General features: G+C 50.8%; 1 long non-coding RNA gene across 3 annotated transcripts in view; it reads right to left on the bottom strand.

Moving 5' to 3' along the window:
* Nucleotides 1-13136, bottom strand: part of LOC140694323 (uncharacterized) — a 36741-nt gene extending 23605 nt beyond the window's left edge. Inside the window, exons 1-3 of one of the 3 annotated variants that reach the window (XR_012070053.1) lie at nt 13000-13136; nt 7845-7973; nt 6154-6304 (exon numbers count right to left, since the gene is read on the bottom strand). This is a non-coding gene — a long non-coding RNA (uncharacterized lncRNA). The other 2 variants (XR_012070052.1, XR_012070051.1) reach the window with 2 other exon arrangements.
* Nucleotides 13137-18464: the final 5328 nt, after the last annotated feature.

The following is an 18464-nucleotide window of genomic DNA, read 5'->3' as shown; positions in this document are numbered from 1 at the left end:
CTGTGATGTTTCTGCACTCTGACAGAGAGCATGGTTTCATTTGGGGGAAAGGAATCAATTTCTCAATGTAAATTGTGATTTACACACTTCCCTCTCTCACCTAGTTTGAACTGATTTGATTCTAGAAGCATTAAGACATGTGAAAAACACTGCTTTGCTTGATTTAATAAACACTTGGAAAATGGCTTGTTGGATAAGCCCTAGGCCCAAATTAGCAGTCCCGAAGGAATGCATTTTCCTTTTTCTTTGTCAGTGCTCTACTTAGTGTCCATGGCTCTACTCTTTAATTAAGGTACAAAGGAATTCTCAGGTCAAGAGGAAGCTAACATCTCTGCATAGGGAATCCATCTACCTTATAATAACCTATTCTCAGGAAACACTTAACTTTGGATCTGAATTACGGTTTACTAAAATTGTATGATAGTGTTAAAACTGATGAACTCAGGACTGAGCCTTTCCCAAAGGCCCAAAGAGAAGAGTAAAGCAACGAAGTAGCTTATTTTTACAGTTACATCAATGGGCTGATCAAAAACAATCATCGTCTCTATAAAGAAGACACTGCATAAACTTCCCCAAAAGGTAAACACTTAATAATTCAAGTGGTTTAATCAAAGAAATAGTGAAAGGTAATGGGGCAATTTTGATGATATACTTTGTGACAGGTACTCTCTTACATCATATCCAATACTCCAAAGCAATCAGGATGATCGTTTCAAGGCAGGGAATGTGGAACTCTGTGGCAAACAGGCTACAATTTCTTGAGTACCTTTCTGCTCGTCAAGACTAGAGCATAGCCAGAATCTCTCAGATAGCCATCTGGTAATCATCCATTGAAAACCCCGCTCCTGTCTTGGCAGAAATGTATGTGTGAGGGATTCTCAGTCACTATAGCTCTTGGACACACGTCTTGCCAATTCAGATGATGCCACATGCAGCAGCAGACCTCCACTAGAGAAAGAAAGTTAAATGTTCACTAGAAAATTTGCCATATCGGTACTCTTTTTTCAGGCAATGTTCTAGAATTCAAAGGAAATCAGATCAATAGCTACTGCTGGTAAAATAACACCATGACTTAGAAAAGCCAAAAGGAGTTTGAGTACACAAACTTCTACAGCTCAGCCTTAATAGAAATCAAGTCAGGATAGGGGGGCACTTTTTTCCTGATGAAAGCTCTCAGCAAAGTTTCAGCATGTTCTTCTGGCAAATACAGCCTAAAGAACTAACTTGGGAGCAGGATTCTGAACCAGCTCTTGGGTCAGAATGTGAAATGAGGTCATTACAAGTAAAGTTACCAGGAAAAAAAAATAACTGTAGAAATGAACTGAATACAATGCAACTAACCTGAACTGTTTGCATGTGCTAATAAATATAGTATGTATTGAGCAAAGACTTGCTTTTTTTTTTTTTAACCATTCTAAGGTGATTTTTCTCTGTGGAAAGTGTTGCTGGCACTGCTGTGTACATGCAGGCTCTTCTTCTCTGCTTTCCTCATTTTTACCTTCAAATTTAAGTAACTGTGATATAAGGGGTGATGGCTAGTTAAGAGCACTTCTATCCGGGGACAGAGAGACATGGGTTTGCAACCCTGTTCCATCTCTCAAAGGCTCTGTGACTTTATCAAATTACTCCACATTTCTAATCTTAATTTACCTTATTTATAAAATGGAGATAAGTATGTTATTGTAAGGATTACAAGTAATGTAGATAATTTATGTAAATTTCTTTAAAAGTTCATGAAACATGGCAAGGGCAAAATAATGTTGGCTAAGATAATAATTGCTATCATTATGTTAATTTTTATCACAGATACAACTATCATAAATTACTCATTGAAAATATGGGAAAATCTCCAAAATCTTTTAATTAAATAGCAACATTTTGAACCTCATTACTAAGAGGTTTATTCATCCTGCACATGATTTTGGTAAAAAATCAGAAAATATTTCCTAGTCAGTCACTAGGCATGATGAAGCCTTTCTCTAATTATCCAGAACAAGCTTCTAGAAAGACACATTGCTGGGTAACTGCCATCAGGTTAACCTGGCAGTAACTCTGAAGAAATGGTCCAGAGGCCTGACATGACTGTGGAGACCCAGCTGTAGTGAGCCACGGTGAGGCTCAGAGGAGCCTGGCATAATCAGAGGAGAATTTTCCAGTAGAGAGTCAGAAGGCAAAGCTAATAATTTTAAGACAAAGAAGCATTTTTAGTTTAAACGAAGAGAAACTCTCAGAGATCTCTGAATGCCATATGTAGTCTCACATCACCTGGCCTCTATATATGTGGGTGTCTCCACCAAAAGGGCCCTGTCCTCACCTGGCTATCTTCTATGTGACCTTCAAGACTCACCTCAAATGTACTTTCCAATTTATCAAGGTTGGCATGCAAAGTGGATGCTATCTGCCACCCCAGATTTATAACCTCTCCTCAGGTTATAAGTGTAGAGAGTGCTGGGTTTGAATCAAAAGGCCAGATTTGAGGTTCTGTGTCCAGCACTTACAATCCCTGTAACCTTGGGCAGATTTCCTCTGATCAAGTTTTTCTGAGCCTGGATTTTCTCATCTGAAAACTCATCATTTTAATACCTTCTCTGCCTATCTCATAGAGGTGTTAAAAAGATCAAGTGACACATGTTAGGAAAGCAACTGGTGAATACTGAGCTCCTATATAAACATAAAGCATATTCTTTTTATTAACACATTTAGTCACCTCAAAGGCAAAATTCTTCAAATGACAGAAAAAATACTTTAATATGGAACTCTACTCTTCCTTAATTTTAAAAGCATAATCATGTTTGAATTCTCTTTCTCTGGTGACTTTAACACTCATCCCCCAATAGTAGAATTGAGATATATTCTTTTTAAGAGATAATATACTCTGTATTAAAAACTTTTTCTCAAATTAGGAAAGTTTAAACTCTGTTTTGAAAAAAATGGTTTTAACAGGTACCAAATCATCAATGTATCCCAATGTCATTTAACATTCACACTAAACAATGCAGCTTGTTTAAATGCACTTTAAGTATCTCCTTATATAAAACAGTCAACATTTTTTCCTGCATCAAGCATAACTCTCCCTTTTGCTATATCAGATATGAGGCCAGCCAGTTCTACACAGGCACCACTGACATTCTGGCAGGAGAGAGGAAGGAGATGAGAAGTTCTGGATTTATTATTTATTAGCAGAAACAGCCATTTTGCCAATCCCTCTACAATAGGGGATGGTGGAGGGTGAGGCAAGGAATAGAGTGGGAGCAGAGCAGTATCAGAAGAGTGACATTAAGATTCACTCATGGTTGGCTTCTTGACATCTTTTATCATGCTATGTGAAAAGTACATTGGTAACTTTCTTACCATAAATAGAGAATGAGGAGTTCTGGGTAGGTGAGGGTATGGCCAAAGGGTCAAATTCTTAAAAAGTAATGATTCTTATTTTATTTAAAAATGATGTTGAAAGACTTTCTAGATATACTCCATACTTTTCCCTTAATTAAAAAAAATTCTTTATTCAAGTTGTTAAGAGGGTTTGTTTATTTTTGCTTTTGTTTGTTTTAAGGACTTTCCAAGACAAGAGAAGAAAAGAGAGGGATCTATGAGTCCCACAGGGTAAAAGACACGTTAGGAGGTTTAAGTAAGCATTCACCTTGGGTTCATCAGGGAATGAGCTAGACCTGAGGATCCTAGACCAGCCAAAGACTTTTCTGCCTAAAAGAGGCCATAAATGAATTCATTCATTGAATGAAGCTAAACTTTCTACTTGTTGGCAGACTGGAGGCTCAGAGTTCAAGTTGATTTAAGCAGATCTAAAAATAGAGTATTTTTTTCTATAGTTGAATTGTGGAAAGAAATCTGTCCACACCATGATAATAAGTTAACATTTATTGAGCTCTTATTATGTGCTGGAAACTCTGATAATATGTTTACATTGATTAGCTCATTTAAGTCTGACTCAACTCTGTAATGTAGGTACTACTACAAACTCCATTTCACAGACGAAAGATCTGAAGCATGGGATGGTTAAGGAACATGTCCAAGATCTGCTCAATGAAGCCATGGACACGGTTTAGAAGGTCAATCTGCCTAACTGTGAGACCACATTCGAGGATACTACTCAATAGCCTATTAAGAAATTAATCTTCTTACATATTTGAATATTGATTACATAGTAAAAACTAAGATATATATTATAATGCTAAAATTAATTATACTTAGCATAACTGATCATAAAGCCTCTCATATAATAATTTTAAATAATTAAACTTAGTGTTAATTAAGAGGTATTTTAGAAGGAAGTATATAGTAGAACTATTACTTTTTTTCAGAAAAAATAAAAAGTCCCCATATAGGTAATATTTTATGGCTATGACAAGAACAGGATTAAACACAAGGATACCAATAACATTTGGAAACTAAAAATTCTACATATCTTCAAATGAATCAGATTATGTGGCAACATGGATTAAAGTTTGTTGACTTCTATTTAAATGTAATGAAAATCAAATTAAGTTTAGTTTAGACTCATTATTATCCTATAGAAAAAAAACCCAGAAATAAAAAATTTAGCAGTCCTCTGTATTAATCTGAATAGCTTGCCCATGCAAAGTTTTCCAGCAGTGGCTTACTTAATTAAAAAATTGCTCTAGCCAAAAGTAAATGATTCTTCAATAGTCTTGAGGATTCCCCTATAGGAAAGTATAACAGTTGAATTTTGGTTTGTTTAATCTGCACCCTTCTTTGTCTGTACCAAATATTTATTTGGATGACTGTTTCTTTGGGTCAGCTGCACAAACTTCAGATTATTACTGAATGACTTCTATTAAATCCCTTTCATCACTGCCTCACCTTACTTGCTAAGGAAAACTGGAAGCCCCTTTCTCACTGATTTGTGCTCTGAGCCATATTCCCTTTCATAAACTTACAGAAAACACATATTTACTGAGATTACTTCTAACTCTGGAAACTGTGGGTCAGTCAAAGCTGATTATTACTAGTCTAGAAAGATAACTTTTAATAACTTAGCATAAAAATACTCAACATCAAACTGTGTTAAATGGCACATCTTTCCAACTAGATCTGTTCCAGCTGAATCAGTTTCTTCTTACACTAGGCATTTTGCATCTTGGTCCCTTCCTGCTCCCTCTAAACAATACAGCCAGGATTCATGGGATGAAATGCTACTTTATCTTCTTCTAGAATTCCACTTTAATACATTAAAAAAAGTTTGTTTTCTGAGTTCTTTAGAATGATACGGTCTACAGGTATGGACATGATAAATATTGGCTTCCCTAAAATAATGACCATTTAAGTGGTAAATTTCCAATATAACGGCTCTCCAAAAGTTACACCGGTTTTCCAACTAATTATCTTAGATATTATTATGACTTAAATACACATATTCACACACAACATGCCGTAAGGAATTTTGAGTTCAGGCAAAGGCATGCTTACCTGAAACAACAGTGTCTGTTAAAAAGGAAATAAATTTGAATAACATGCTATCTTTGGATGAACCCAAATTCTCTTGCTTAGTGTACTGTATGGGTATTTTAGCTGTTGTGTGTGAGAAGTTTCAGTGTTTAAAAGCCTTTTCATGCATAGTCTTCAGTTTTATCTAAAAACGCTTTTGTGCTACCTTTTTATTTTAAAATGCTTGGTTATGAGCTCCTCAAATGTTGAAGTATTTGTGATGAAAATTGTACAGAAAGAAGAAAAAGAACAAGTAAAATTAACTTTCACTATGTTTTATGTGAAGACTAAATTTACTTCCAAATTATTGTTCAATACTTGTTTTATTGTTCAATCAATGTGTTTTTATATCTGTAAAAATTATTTTTGGAATTTTATGCAGATGGAATACATCATAACTTCCCTATTAAAATTAATAAATTTTTTTTCATTTAGTGGTTTTTCCCTGAGTTGTAGAGTTTTCAAGCATTTACAGCTGTTAAGTTAAAGAGGCACATACATTAATACACACGTATAAATAGATGAGTTTATTTTTCATAACAATAATAAAAACCTTCATGAACATTATTACTTTCACCATTTAAAAAACAGAATTATATATATATATATGTATATATATATAATGATATATATATACACACACATCTAAGATATGAAAAAAATGTATTTGTATTTTATGTGTACACTTACAAAACTCTTTAGTGACTTTAGCAAAGCTGTAGCTTATATACTGGTTGAAGATTCTGGAACTTGATGCTCAATATTTTCTCTCCTTGTCATTCACCAAGTTTGAGTTTTTAGTTTGGAGAAAACGAAGTATCTGTCTCATTGGCTTCTTTAACTATAAAATGGAGCAGACGATAAATGCCACTCATTTCATCCAGTACTTCACAGCAGTATTAAAAGAAGTAATTAGATAACATAAGATTGTTCTCATTCCTTAGGGATAGTGTGTTGCATAAATCAAAGGTACTATTGTAGTACTACTTCAGTAACAGAAAAGGTGATAGTGGAAGAATAGCATTTATTCGTAGAAGATTTCCATAAGAAAATAGGCAAGGTAACATGAACTTTACAGTTAATTTAAATGGTTGGCATTATTGATCTAACAAATTTTTAAAATTATTTCAAAGGTAAAGAAATTCTAAACTTAATTTAGACTGCTCATAATCAAAAGTCACCCTTAAGCTCATCTCCTTAACACCATGGCTATTTACTCCATATTATATAAGATATATGTATGTCTATATCTCCAATTAATTCAATGAGTTATTATGTAGTTTAACTAAGTGTTTTATCAAACTCCTGAATAAATCAATACTCCAACAGGCGTAAGAAGCATTTAGTTATGAATATTATATTGTGCATCAAGAATAAGTGAAATAGTTAAAACTAGAATTGGTTGTCCCCAAGTTTTTAATTTGTTATCCCAGAGGACACTACAAGAAAACCACTTAAAATAATGCTAAGAAATCCAGAGATATAATTTTGTATTTTAACAGATGGCATTTTCTCATTGGATAGAATGAGCACTACCATATTTTCAGAATGCAATGACTAAAACCAGAGTGGTTTTAAGAAATTCTAAAATACCATATGAAGCACTTAGCTTAAGAAGGGCAAATTCAAATAAAGGAAAAAGAAATAGAGGGGAAAATTACTACAAAGTAAAATAAGCACAATGAGATTTTATAATCAGTGATGAACACCCCTATGTTGATTTGAATGTTTTGAGACTTGATGAAAATAATAGCCATTAGAAATGATTGGTTCCTTTACGATATTAAGGCATATTAAGTTTAGATAAAGATGTAGTTTTATCTGAAACTGAGTCAATTACCAGCATCTCTAAGTCAGAATTGGGCATTCTTCAAACCTTCAAACCAAATATCCACTCCAATAACATCATACTATTATTGAAATTCAATTAGTTATCTTTGAAAAGAAAGAAGTGACTTGCGGGAGCTCTCTGAAGTAAACACAGAGAAGCAATCAAATTATTTGAACACCTATCATACAGAGTTACCTGGGCAAATAAGTAAGTAAGAGGACCAAGTCACAGCTGTAATCATAGAATTTACAAGAGGGAGCCAAGAGACAGCATTGCCCGGGGGTGGACAGACTAGCTGTGTCTTGCAGATAATGCCTTAGTGAGATCACCTAGTTCCAGGCCTCACCCTCAGACTTTCAGGCTGAGTAATCTTTTTTTTTTTTTCTTCTATACACTAGGAAGGGACAGAAATCTGAAGGACAGATTTATTAAATGAGAATTACATTTTCATGCTTTTACAATGACAAACACAACTCTGGAAGGACCAGGTATTCACATCCTGCAGCTGCTACTGTTTTGCTCCTTGTAATCACACTAGGGGAGGACTCACATGGTTCACATGAAGAGCAGCCTCAGGCTCTGCAATCGTCCATGTCAGAGGGAAATGTGGGGGCAGCAGTGGCGCATATTTCTCATGTAGTCCAATGACAAAATCACCAGCACTGGCTGGCGGGTTAGGCTATCGGTGGTGAGGGAAAGAGAGGAACCAAATTAGTGGAGATATCACCCATAGAGAACGTTTTGTAGAAAGTGGACAATCAAAACAGACAGAGACATAAGGCCAGCAGAAGGATGCCAGAATGGATGATCATACGTATCACAGGGAATGCCTGAGAAAGTACAGTGGAGGGCTTGATCACAACACATGGCAACAACCAATACACTCTGGCTAACTCTTCAACAATGTAATAGCTACAAATCTGACCTGCTCACCACCCACCAACTTGCCACGTACTGCTTGTTCCTCTATTCCCAGGAAAGACCCATATCTCAGGCAGACAGTCCATATTGCTACCGTTAACACCGGTGACAACTGCACCCCGTACCTCTGGTCATTTGGGCCCATCCTCATTTACAACAGTACAGCTTTGTTAACTCCCCGACCTGCGCGCCCCCACCAGCGCCCCCTTACCTGGCTCGCGACGGCAGCAGAGGCGACAGCAAGCGGCGGGAGGCCGAGACCCCAGGCAGCCTTCCTCCTCCGGGAGCTGGTCCAGGGGCACCCAGCTCCCGCCCAGCTTCCTCACGTTCTGCGCGCGCCCCAGCGCCCCGGCGTCCCGGCGCCCGTGCGCGCGCGCGCACGCGCAGCTTTCAGCGCCCCTCCCACTCCCGCCTGCCTGACAGCAGCAAGGAGGCTTGGCTGCCACTCCAGCAGTAGGGATGCTGCGAGTGGGGCCGGGCAGTGGGCCGGTGGAGCTTCGGGCGGTGGGGCGGTGGGGCGGTGGGGCGGTGGGGCGAGCCCAGCCCGCGGCCAGGGCTGGCCGGGTCCCCAACACCAACGCGGACCCCCACGCCCTCCTCCAGGGTCCCGGCCCCCAAGTAGGACCACCACGGGCCCAGGGCCAGGCCTCACCCCACCAGCCCCGCTACCACTGCTCGCCGACCCCCCAAACAGTCAATGCCTCCGCACCCCCTGCCACGCCCGGTCCCCGATCCACTGCACCCCCGAGACAAAGCTGCTTCTCCTCACACCCAAATCCCGCCCCAGGTCTGCGCCCCACTAGGTCCTAAGCTACAGCCCCTGTAAACCGCGATCACCCCTCGGGCCTCACCCCACGTCCCCCCACCGTCCGCAGATACTCCCCTAACCCTTCACCTAGGAATGAGCCCCCACCCTCCAGCCAGGTCACTTCCGCTCCCAGCAACCCCTCCCCCTCACCCTGTCCGCCCTCATCGCCAGATCGCCGCACACCCGGAGTGCACCCCGAACCCAGATGACCCCCTCAGCCCTCTCCTCGCGAGAGCCGGGCGCTCCGGGCTCCGATCACCACCGCGACAGCCGCTAGACAGGGATGCCCCGGGCCCACGGCAGGCACGCAGTCCTGGCTCCCAGGGGCGCGGCCCCGGAGGCCGGGTGGGCGGGCCTTGAGGCCATTCCAATTCCCTGCCCCACCCCCACCCCCACGCCCCCATCCCACCCCGAAGCCCAATGCCTCCTCAGAGCCCATGGGATAGGTGGTCCCGAGCTGCACACCGCTCGCCAGTGGGCCTTGGCTACTTGATGCTGGTGCGGGGAGGGAGGGTGAAGCCTGAGCCCGGTCCTCGGCCCTCGGCCACCGGGATGGACAGCGGGCAGCAGTGGCAGTGGCAGTGGTACTGGGGGCGGCGGCGGAGGCGGCGGAGGCGGGACAGGGCGGCTGTCCTGGGAGAGCAAGTCCACTTGCTCCCACTTCCCCCGCCGCCTGGCCTCTGCTGCCAGAGCTTCCTGGAAGGAGTTTCCCCCTGTAAGCCTGCCCCTGGGAGGCAGGCCGGCTATGGCCAGGGGGGCGGGGCGGCGGCAGTGGCAGCAGCAGAGCTGGAGATGGCAGGATTGGGGCTGACCCATACTACTAGCCAGGTACTTGCTCCCATTGCCCGCTGTCTCTGTCGCTGTCGCTGTCGCTGTCTCTGTCTCTGTCCCTGTCGCTGCCCCCGCCCCTGCACATTGACTGCACCACGCCCACCTCTCAGGAGCAGGATCACCTGAGGACAAGCCTCCAGGGACCCTGGGGCAGCAGAGACCGCCCCCAGAGCAGGCTGAGGGGGACACGCGAGGAAATGCACAGGACTGCCTTGGCAGCCCCCGCCCCACGCTGCCGCCCGCCCTCTCTGCAGCCGCCCCAGACCCCGCCACCACCACTGCCCCCTGAGCACACCGCGCCAGCATCCCGGGAGCCGGACAACACGGACATGTGCACCCAGTGAACCTGGCGTAGCACAGGGCGCCCCCTGAGCAAGCTGAGGGGTCACGAGAGGAAATCCACAGGCTTACCTGGGCAGCCCTCGCCACCGCTGCCGACCTCTCTGCAGCCTCCCCTTCCCCAACCCGGGCCACCATCCCCTCAGCGCAAGACCGCGCCTGCCTCCTGGGAGGCATCCAACACCTAGGCGTGCAGCCAGGGAACCTGGGTTATCAGAGTCCGACCCCAGGCCAGGCCAAGGGATCATGGGAGCAAATCCTCGGGCTTCTAGGGCAGCCCCGCCTCCTCTCTGCAGACCCTGACCGAACCTCCCCAGCCTCCCATGACCTGGCTGACAAGGAGACTTCAATCCCGCAAACCTGGGGTGGCAGAGGCTGTCCCCAGGCCAAGGAGAGGGGGAGATGGGAGGAAACTTACCAACTCGCCAGGGCAGCCCCCTTAGCTGCAGTGCCTCCGGCCCCTCCACCACTGACCTCTTTCACTGACCGCACCACGCCCGCTCCCAAGAGCAGGCTGATTAAATGGCTTGAGTCTGAGGAACGTGGGAGAGCGGCGGTCGCCCACAGGCTAGGCCATTGGGGACATGGGAGAAAATCCTCTGGCTCACCAGGGGCACCCCAGTCCCCGGACCCTGTCCCCATCACTGTCCCCTGACTGCACTCCACCTGTAGTGAGTGTGTCTGTCTGTCTGCCTGCCTGCCTGCCTGCCTGCCTGCCTGCCTGGCTGTCTATCTATCTGTTGGAGGAGGGGAGAGGCTAGTCTATGTCTGTGTGTCTCTGTGTGTCTATGTAATGGAGGAAGAGGAGGCTAGTATGTCTATCTCTCGGCCTATCTATCTCTCTGACTATCTAAGCAATGGAGGAGGCAGAGGAGGCTAGTGTGTTTGTCTATCTACCTAATTGAGGAGGAGAAGGAGTGTAGTGTGTGTGTGTGTGTGTGTGTGTGTGTAAGTGTGTGTGTGGGTCTGTCCATTTCTGTATGTGTCTATCTAATGGAGGAGGAGGTGGAGGAAGCTAGCGTGACTTTCCGTCTGTCTGTCTGCATACGCACCTAATGAAGTAGGAGGAGGCTACTATGTTCGTCTAAGTGTCTTTCTATTGGAGGAGGTGAGTGTGTCTGTCTCTCAGTCTGTGTGTGGGTTTCTTTACCTACTAGAAGAGGAGGCTAGTGTGTCTATCTACTTACCTACCTGATTGAGGAGGAAGAGGAGGCTGCTGTGTGTGTGTATCTCTCTGACAATCTATTTCATGGAGGAGGAGATTGGTGTGTCCATCTACCTACCTAACTGAGCAGTAGGAGGAGGCTTCTGTGTGTGTGTGTGTGTGTGTGTGTGTGTGTGTTGGTGTGTGCCTGTCTGTCTTTGTATGTATGTATCTGTGTACCTATGTAATGGAGGAGGAGGACGAGGTTAGTGTATCTATCTGTTAATAACAAAGAAAGAGACTAGCGTGTCTGCCTATTTATATGTCTGTCTCTCTGTGTATTGGAGGAAGCCTCCCGGGACTCCATTGACCTGGAGAGATGTCACATGCCACCCTGAGGCAGAAGAAGGCGCCCAGAGAGCTGGCTGAGGGGGACTCGGGAGGAAATCCACAGGCTTGCCTGGGCAGCTCCCGTCCTTCGCTGCTGCCCTCTCTGCAGCCGCCCCGCCCCCTACCCCAATCCCGGCCCCTGGGCATACAGCGCCAGCATACGCAGAAATAAATTCAAAATGGCTTAGACACTTAAACGGAAGACAAGACACCACACACCTCTCGGTAGGAAACGTAGGCCAAACAGTATCCCACGTACACCTCACCCATTTTCTCCTAGGGTAGTCTCCCCAAGCAACAGAAAACTCAGCAAAAATACAAACACAAACGGGAGCAAACTGAATTCATCAGCTTTGGCACAGCAAAGGAAACCAGAAGCAGAACTAAACCACGGCCTACGAAATAGGAGACAATCTTTGCCAAACATGAGACTGACTAGGGGTTCATTTCCACCATATCCAAACAGCTCATCCGACTCAACGGACAGAAGACGACCCAATCCAAAAATGGGCAGAAGACGACCTCAGGAAGCAATTCTCCAGCGAAGACCCACCAGCGACCAATGACAGGCACATGACAAAACAGGCTCAAGGTTGCTCATTATCCGAGGAATACAAGGCAAAACTACAATGAGGTGGCATCTCGCCCCAGTTAGAGTGGCCACCATTCCAAAGCCCACACAGGATCAAGGCTACAGAGGCTGTGGAGAAAAGGGATCCCTCCTACACTGTCGGTGGGAATGTCGTTTGCTGCAGCCACTGTGCAAAACAGGAGGGAGGGTCCTCAAAAGACGGAAAATACACTGGTCAGAAGCTTTGGATCTCGGGGGCAGGCCAACAAGCTCCCAAAGGCCCGGCCTCGCCCCTGCTTCTGCCCCAGCTCGCCTGTGCCCCACAGGGTCCGGGGCGGCCTCCACTCCCAGGGCAGGGCCACCCGCGCGGGAAGGCCTCGCAAGGCCTGAGGGCCAGTCTCGGCTGGCCCGGGGCCGTCCAGCGCCCTCCCATCTCCCGGGGCTGCTCCCACTTTGCCAAAGCCGCCTGTGAGCGGCGGCCAAGAAAGCCGCGCGGTTCAGCCAGTACTAAGGAGGGGGAGGAAGGCACCCCAACCAGGCCGGGGGGGCCCCGGGACCCGCCTCACGGTCCCAACCTGGACGCGCGGCCTGGACCCCACCGACGCACCCCTCCCCCCACCCCCGGGCGCCTCCCCAACTACAAAGCCCAGGCCTCACCCGCCGACTCCCCGACCTGCGCGCCCCCACCAGCGCCCCCTTACCTGGCTCGCGACGGCAGCAGAGGCGACAGCAAGCGGCGGGAGGCCGAGACCCCAGGCAGCCTTCCTCCTCCGGGAGCTGGTCCAGGAGCACCCAGCTCCCGCCCAGCTTCCTCACGTTCTGCGCGCGCCCCAGCGCCCCGGCGCCCCGGCGTCCGTGCGCGCGCGCGCACGCGCAGCTTTCAGCGCCCCTCCCCCTCCCGCCTGCCTGACAGCAGCATGGAGGCTTGGCTGCCACTCCAGCAGTAGGGATGCTGCGAGTGGGGCCGGGCAGTGGGCCGGTGGAGCTTCGGGCGGTGGGGCGGTGGGGCGGTGGGGCGGTGGGGCGGTGGGGCGAGCCCAGCCCGCGGCCAGGGCTGGCCGGGTCCCCAACACCAACGCGGACCCCCACGCCCTCCTCCAGGGTCCCGGCCCCCAAGTAGGACCACCACGGGCCCAGGGCCAGGCCTCACCCCACCAGCCCCGCTACCACTGCTCGCCGACCCCCCAAACAGTCAATGCCTCCGCACCCCCTGCCACGCCCGGTCCCCGATCCACTGCACCCCCGAGACAAAGCTGCTTCTCCTCACACCCAAATCCCGCCCCAGGTCTGCGCCCCACTAGGTCCTAAGCTACAGCCCCTGTAAACCGCGATCACCCCTCGGGCCTCACCCCACGTCCCCCCACCGTCCGCAGATACTCCCCTAACCCTTCACCGAGGAATAAGCCCCCACCCTCCAGCCAGGTCACTTCCGCTCCCAGCAACCCCTCCCCCTCACCCTGTCCGCCCTCATCGCCAGATCGCCGCACACCCGGAGTGCACCCCGAACCCAGATGACCCCCTCAGCCCTCTCCTCGCGAGAGCCGGGCGCTCCGGGCTCCGATCACCACCGCGACAGCCGCTAGACAGGGATGCCCCTGGCCCACGGCAGGCACGCAGTCCTGGCTCCCAGGGGCGCGGCCCTGGCGGCCGGGTGGGCGGGGCTTGAGGCCATTCCAATTCCCTGCCCCACCCCCACCCCCACGCCCCCATCCCACCCCGAAGCCCAATGCCTCCTCAGAGCCCATGGGATAGGTGGTCCCGAGCTGCACACCGCTCGCCAGTGGGCCTTGGCTGCTTGATGCTGGTGCGGGGAGGGAGGGTGCAGCCTTAGCCCGGCCCTCGGCCCCCGGGATGGACAGCGGGCAGCAGTGGCAGTGGCAGTGGTAGTGGTAGTGGGGGTGGCGGCGTCGGCGGCGGGACAGGGCGGCTGTCCTGGGAGAGCAAGTCCACTTGCTCCCAATTCCCCCGCCGCCTGGCCTCTGCTGCCAGAGCTTCCTGGAAGGAGTTTCCCCCTGTCAGCCTGCCCCTGGGAGGCAGGCCGGCTATGGCCAGGGGGGCGGGGCGGCGGCAGTGGCAGCAGCAGAGCTGGAGATGGCAGGATTGGGGCTGACCCATACTACTAGCCAGGTACTTGCTCCCATTGCCCGCTGTCTCTGTCGCTGTCGCTGTCGCTGTCTCTGTCTCTGTCCCTGTCGCTGCCCCCGCCCCTGCTCATTGACTGCACCACGCCCACCTCTCAGGAGCAGGATCACCTGAGGACAAGCCTCCAGGGACCCTGGGGCAGCAGAGACCGCCCCCAGAGCAGGCTGAGGGGGACACGCGAGGAAATGCACAGGATTGCCTTGGCAGCCCCCGCCCCACGCTGCCGCCCGCCCTCTCTGCAGCCGCCCCAGACCCCGCCACCACCACTGCCCCCTGAGCACACCGCGCCAGCATCCCGGGAACCGGACAACACGGGCATGTGCACCCAGTGAACCTGGCGTAGCACAGGGCGCCCCCTGAGCAAGCTGAGGGGTCACGAGAGGAAATCCACTGGCTTACCTGGGCAGCCCTCACCACCGCTGCCGACCTCTCTGCAGCCTCCCCTTCCCCGCCCCGGGCCACCATCCCCTCAGCGCACCGCGCCTGCCTCCTGGGAGGCATCCAACACCTAGGCTTGCAGCCAGGGAACCTGGGTTATCAGAGTCCGACCCCAGGCCAGGCCAAGGGATCATGGGAGCAAATCCTCGGGCTTCTAGGGCAGCCCCGCCTCCTCTCTGCAGACCCTGACCGAACCTCCCCAGCCTCCCATGACCTGGCTGACAAGGAGACTTCAATCCCGCAAACCTGGGGTGGCAGAGGCTGTCCCCAGGCCAAGGAGAGGGGGAGATGGGAGGAAACTTACCAATTCGCCAGGGCAGCCCCCTTAGCCGCAGTGCCTCCGGCCCCTCCACCACTGACCTCTTTCACTGACCGCACCACGCCCGCTCCCAAGAGCAGGCTGATTAAATGGCTTGAGTCTGAGGAACGTGGGAGAGCGGCGGTCGCCCCCAGGCTAGGCCATTGGGGACATGGGAGAAAATCCTCTGGCTCACCAGGGGCACCCCAGTCCCCGGACCCTGTCCCCATCACTGTCCCCTGACTGCACTCCACCTGTAGTGAGTGTGTCTGTCCGTCTGCCTGCCTGCCTGCCTGCCTGCCTGCCTGCCTGGCTGTCTATCTATCTGTTGGAGGAGGGGAGAGGCTAGTCTATGTCTGTGTGTCTCTGTGTGTCTATGTAATGGAGGAAGAGGAGGCTAGTATGTCTATCTCTCGGCCTATCTATCTCTCTGACAATCTATCTAAGCAATGGAGGAGGCAGAGGAGGCTAGTGTGTTTGTCTATCTACCTAATTGAGGAGGAGAAGGAGTGTAGTGTGTGTGTGTGTGTGTGTAAGTGTGTGTGTGGGTCTGTCCATTTCTGTATGTGTCTATCTAATGGAGGAGGAGGTGGAGGAAGCTAGCGTGACTTTCCGTCTGTCTGTCTGCATACGCACCTAATGAAGTAGGAGGAGGCTACTATGTTCGTCTAAGTGTCTTTCTATTGGAGGAGGTGAGTGTGTCTGTCTCTCAGTCTGTGTGTGGGTTTCTTTACCTACTAGAAGAGGAGGCTAGTGTGTCTATCTACTTACCTACCTGATTGAGGAGGAAGAGGAGGCTGCTGTGTGTGTGTATCTCTCTGACAATCTATTTCATGGAGGAGGAGATTGGTGTGTCCATCTACCTACCTAACTGAGCAGTAGGAGGAGGCTTCTGTGTGTGTGTGTGTGTGTGTGTGTGTGTGTGTGTTGGTGTGTGCCTGTCTGTCTTTGTATGTATGTATCTGTGTACCTATGTAATGGAGGAGGAGGACGAGGTTAGTGTATCTATCTGTTAATAACAAAGAAAGAGACTAGCGTGTCTGCCTATTTATATGTCTGTCTCTCTGTGTATTGGAGGAAGCCTCCCGGGACTCCATTGACCTGGAGAGATGTCACATGCCACCCTGAGGCAGAAGAAGGCGCCCAGAGAGCTGGCTGAGGGGGACTCGGGAGGAAATCCACAGGCTTGCCTGGGCAGCTCCCGTCCTTCGCTGCTGCCCTCTCTGCAGCCGCCCCGCCCCCTACCCCAATCCCGGCCCCTGGGCGTACAGCGCCAGCATACGCAGAAATAAATTCAAAATGGCTTAGACACTTAAACGGAAGACAAGACACCACACACCTCTCGGTAGGAAACGTAGGCCAAACAGTATCCCACGTACACCTCACCCATTTTCTCCTAGGGTAGTCTCCCCAAGCAACAGAAAACTCAGCAAAAATACAAACACAAACGGGAGCAAACTGAATTCATCAGCTTTGGCACAGCAAAGGAAACCAGAAGCAGAACTAAACCACGGCCTACGAAATAGGAGACAATCTTTGCCAAACATGAGACTGACTAGGGGTTCATTTCCACCATATCCAAACAGCTCATCCGACTCAACGGACAGAAGACGACCCAATCCAAAAATGGGCAGAAGACGACCTCAGGAAGCAATTCTCCAGCGAAGACCCACCAGCGACCAATGACAGGCACATGACAAAACAGGCTCAAGGTTGCTCATTATCCGAGGAATACAAGGCAAAACTACAATGAGGTGGCATCTCGCCCCAGTTAGAGTGGCCACCATTCCAAAGCCCACACAGGATCAAGGCTACAGAGGCTGTGGAGAAAAGGGATCCCTCCTACACTGTCGGTGGGAATGTCGTTTGCTGCAGCCACTGTGCAAAACAGGAGGGAGGGTCCTCAAAAGACGGAAAATACACTGGTCAGAAGCTTTGGATCTCGGGGGCAGGCCAACAAGCTCCCAAAGGCCCGGCCTCGCCCCTGCTTCTGCCCCAGCTCGCCTGTGCCCCACAGGGTCCGGGGCGGCCTCCACTCCCAGGGCAGGGCCACCCGCGCGGGAAGGCCTCGCAAGGCCTGAGGGCCAGTCTCGGCTGGCCCGGGGCCGTCCAGCGCCCTCCCATCTCCCGGGGCTGCTCCCACTTTGCCAAAGCCGCCTGTGAGCGGCGGCCAAGAAAGCCGCGCGGTTCAGCCAGTACTAAGGAGGGGGAGGAAGGCACCCCAACCAGGCCGGGGGGGCCCCGGGACCCGCCTCACGGTCCCAACCTGGACGCGCGGCCTGGACCCCACCGACGCACCCCTCCCCCCACCCCCGGGCGCCTCCCCAACTACAAAGCCCAGGCCTCACCCGCCGACTCCCCGACCTGCGCGCCCCCACCAGCGCCCCCTTACCTGGCTCGCGACGGCAGCAGAGGCGACAGCAAGCGGCGGGAGGCCGAGACCCCAGGCAGCCTTCCTCCTCCGGGAGCTGGTCCAGGAGCACCCAGCTCCCGCCCAGCTTCCTCACGTTCTGCGCGCGCCCCAGCGCCCCGGCGTCCCGGCGCCCGTGCGCGCGCGCGCACGCGCAGCTTTCAGCGCCCCTCCCCCTCCCGCCTGCCTGACAGCAGCATGGAGGCTTGGCTGCCACTCCAGCAGTAGGGATGCTGCGAGTGGGGCCGGGCAGTGGGCCGGTGGAGCTTCGGGCGGTGGGGCGGTGGGGCGGTGGGGCGGTGGGGCGGTGGGGCGAGCCCAGCCCGCGGCCAGGGCTGGCCGGGTCCCCAACACCAACGCGGACCCCCACGCCCTCCTCCAGGGTCCCGGCCCCCAAGTAGGACCACCACGGGCCCAGGGCCAGGCCTCACCCCACCAGCCCCGCTACCACTGCTCGCCGACCCCCCACCCAGTCAATGCCTCCGCACCCCCTGCCACGCCCGGTCCCCGATCCACTGCACCCCCGAGACAAAGCTGCTTCTCCTCACACCCAAATCCCGCCCCAGGTCTGCGCCCCACTAGGTCCTAAGCTACAGCCCCTGTAAACCGCGATCACCCCTCGGGCCTCACCCCAGGTCCCCCCACCGTCCGCAGATACTCCCCTAACCCTTCACCGAGGAATAAGCCCCCACCCTCCAGCCAGGTCACTTCCGCTCCCAGCAACCCCTCCCCCTCACCCTGTCCGCCCTCATCGCCAGATCGCCGCACACCCGGAGTGCACCCCGAACCCAGATGACCCCCTCAGCCCTCTCCTCGCGAGAGCCGGGCGCTCCGGGCTCCGATCACCACCGCGACAGCCGCTAGACAGGGATGCCCCT

Source organism: Vicugna pacos, unplaced genomic scaffold, assembly GCF_048564905.1.
Source record: "Vicugna pacos unplaced genomic scaffold, VicPac4 scaffold_21, whole genome shotgun sequence".
Classification (NCBI taxonomy): domain Eukaryota; kingdom Metazoa; phylum Chordata; class Mammalia; order Artiodactyla; family Camelidae; genus Vicugna; species Vicugna pacos.
The sequence above is the reverse complement of the archived record's forward strand: the minus strand, read 5'-3'. Positions and strand labels throughout refer to the sequence as shown.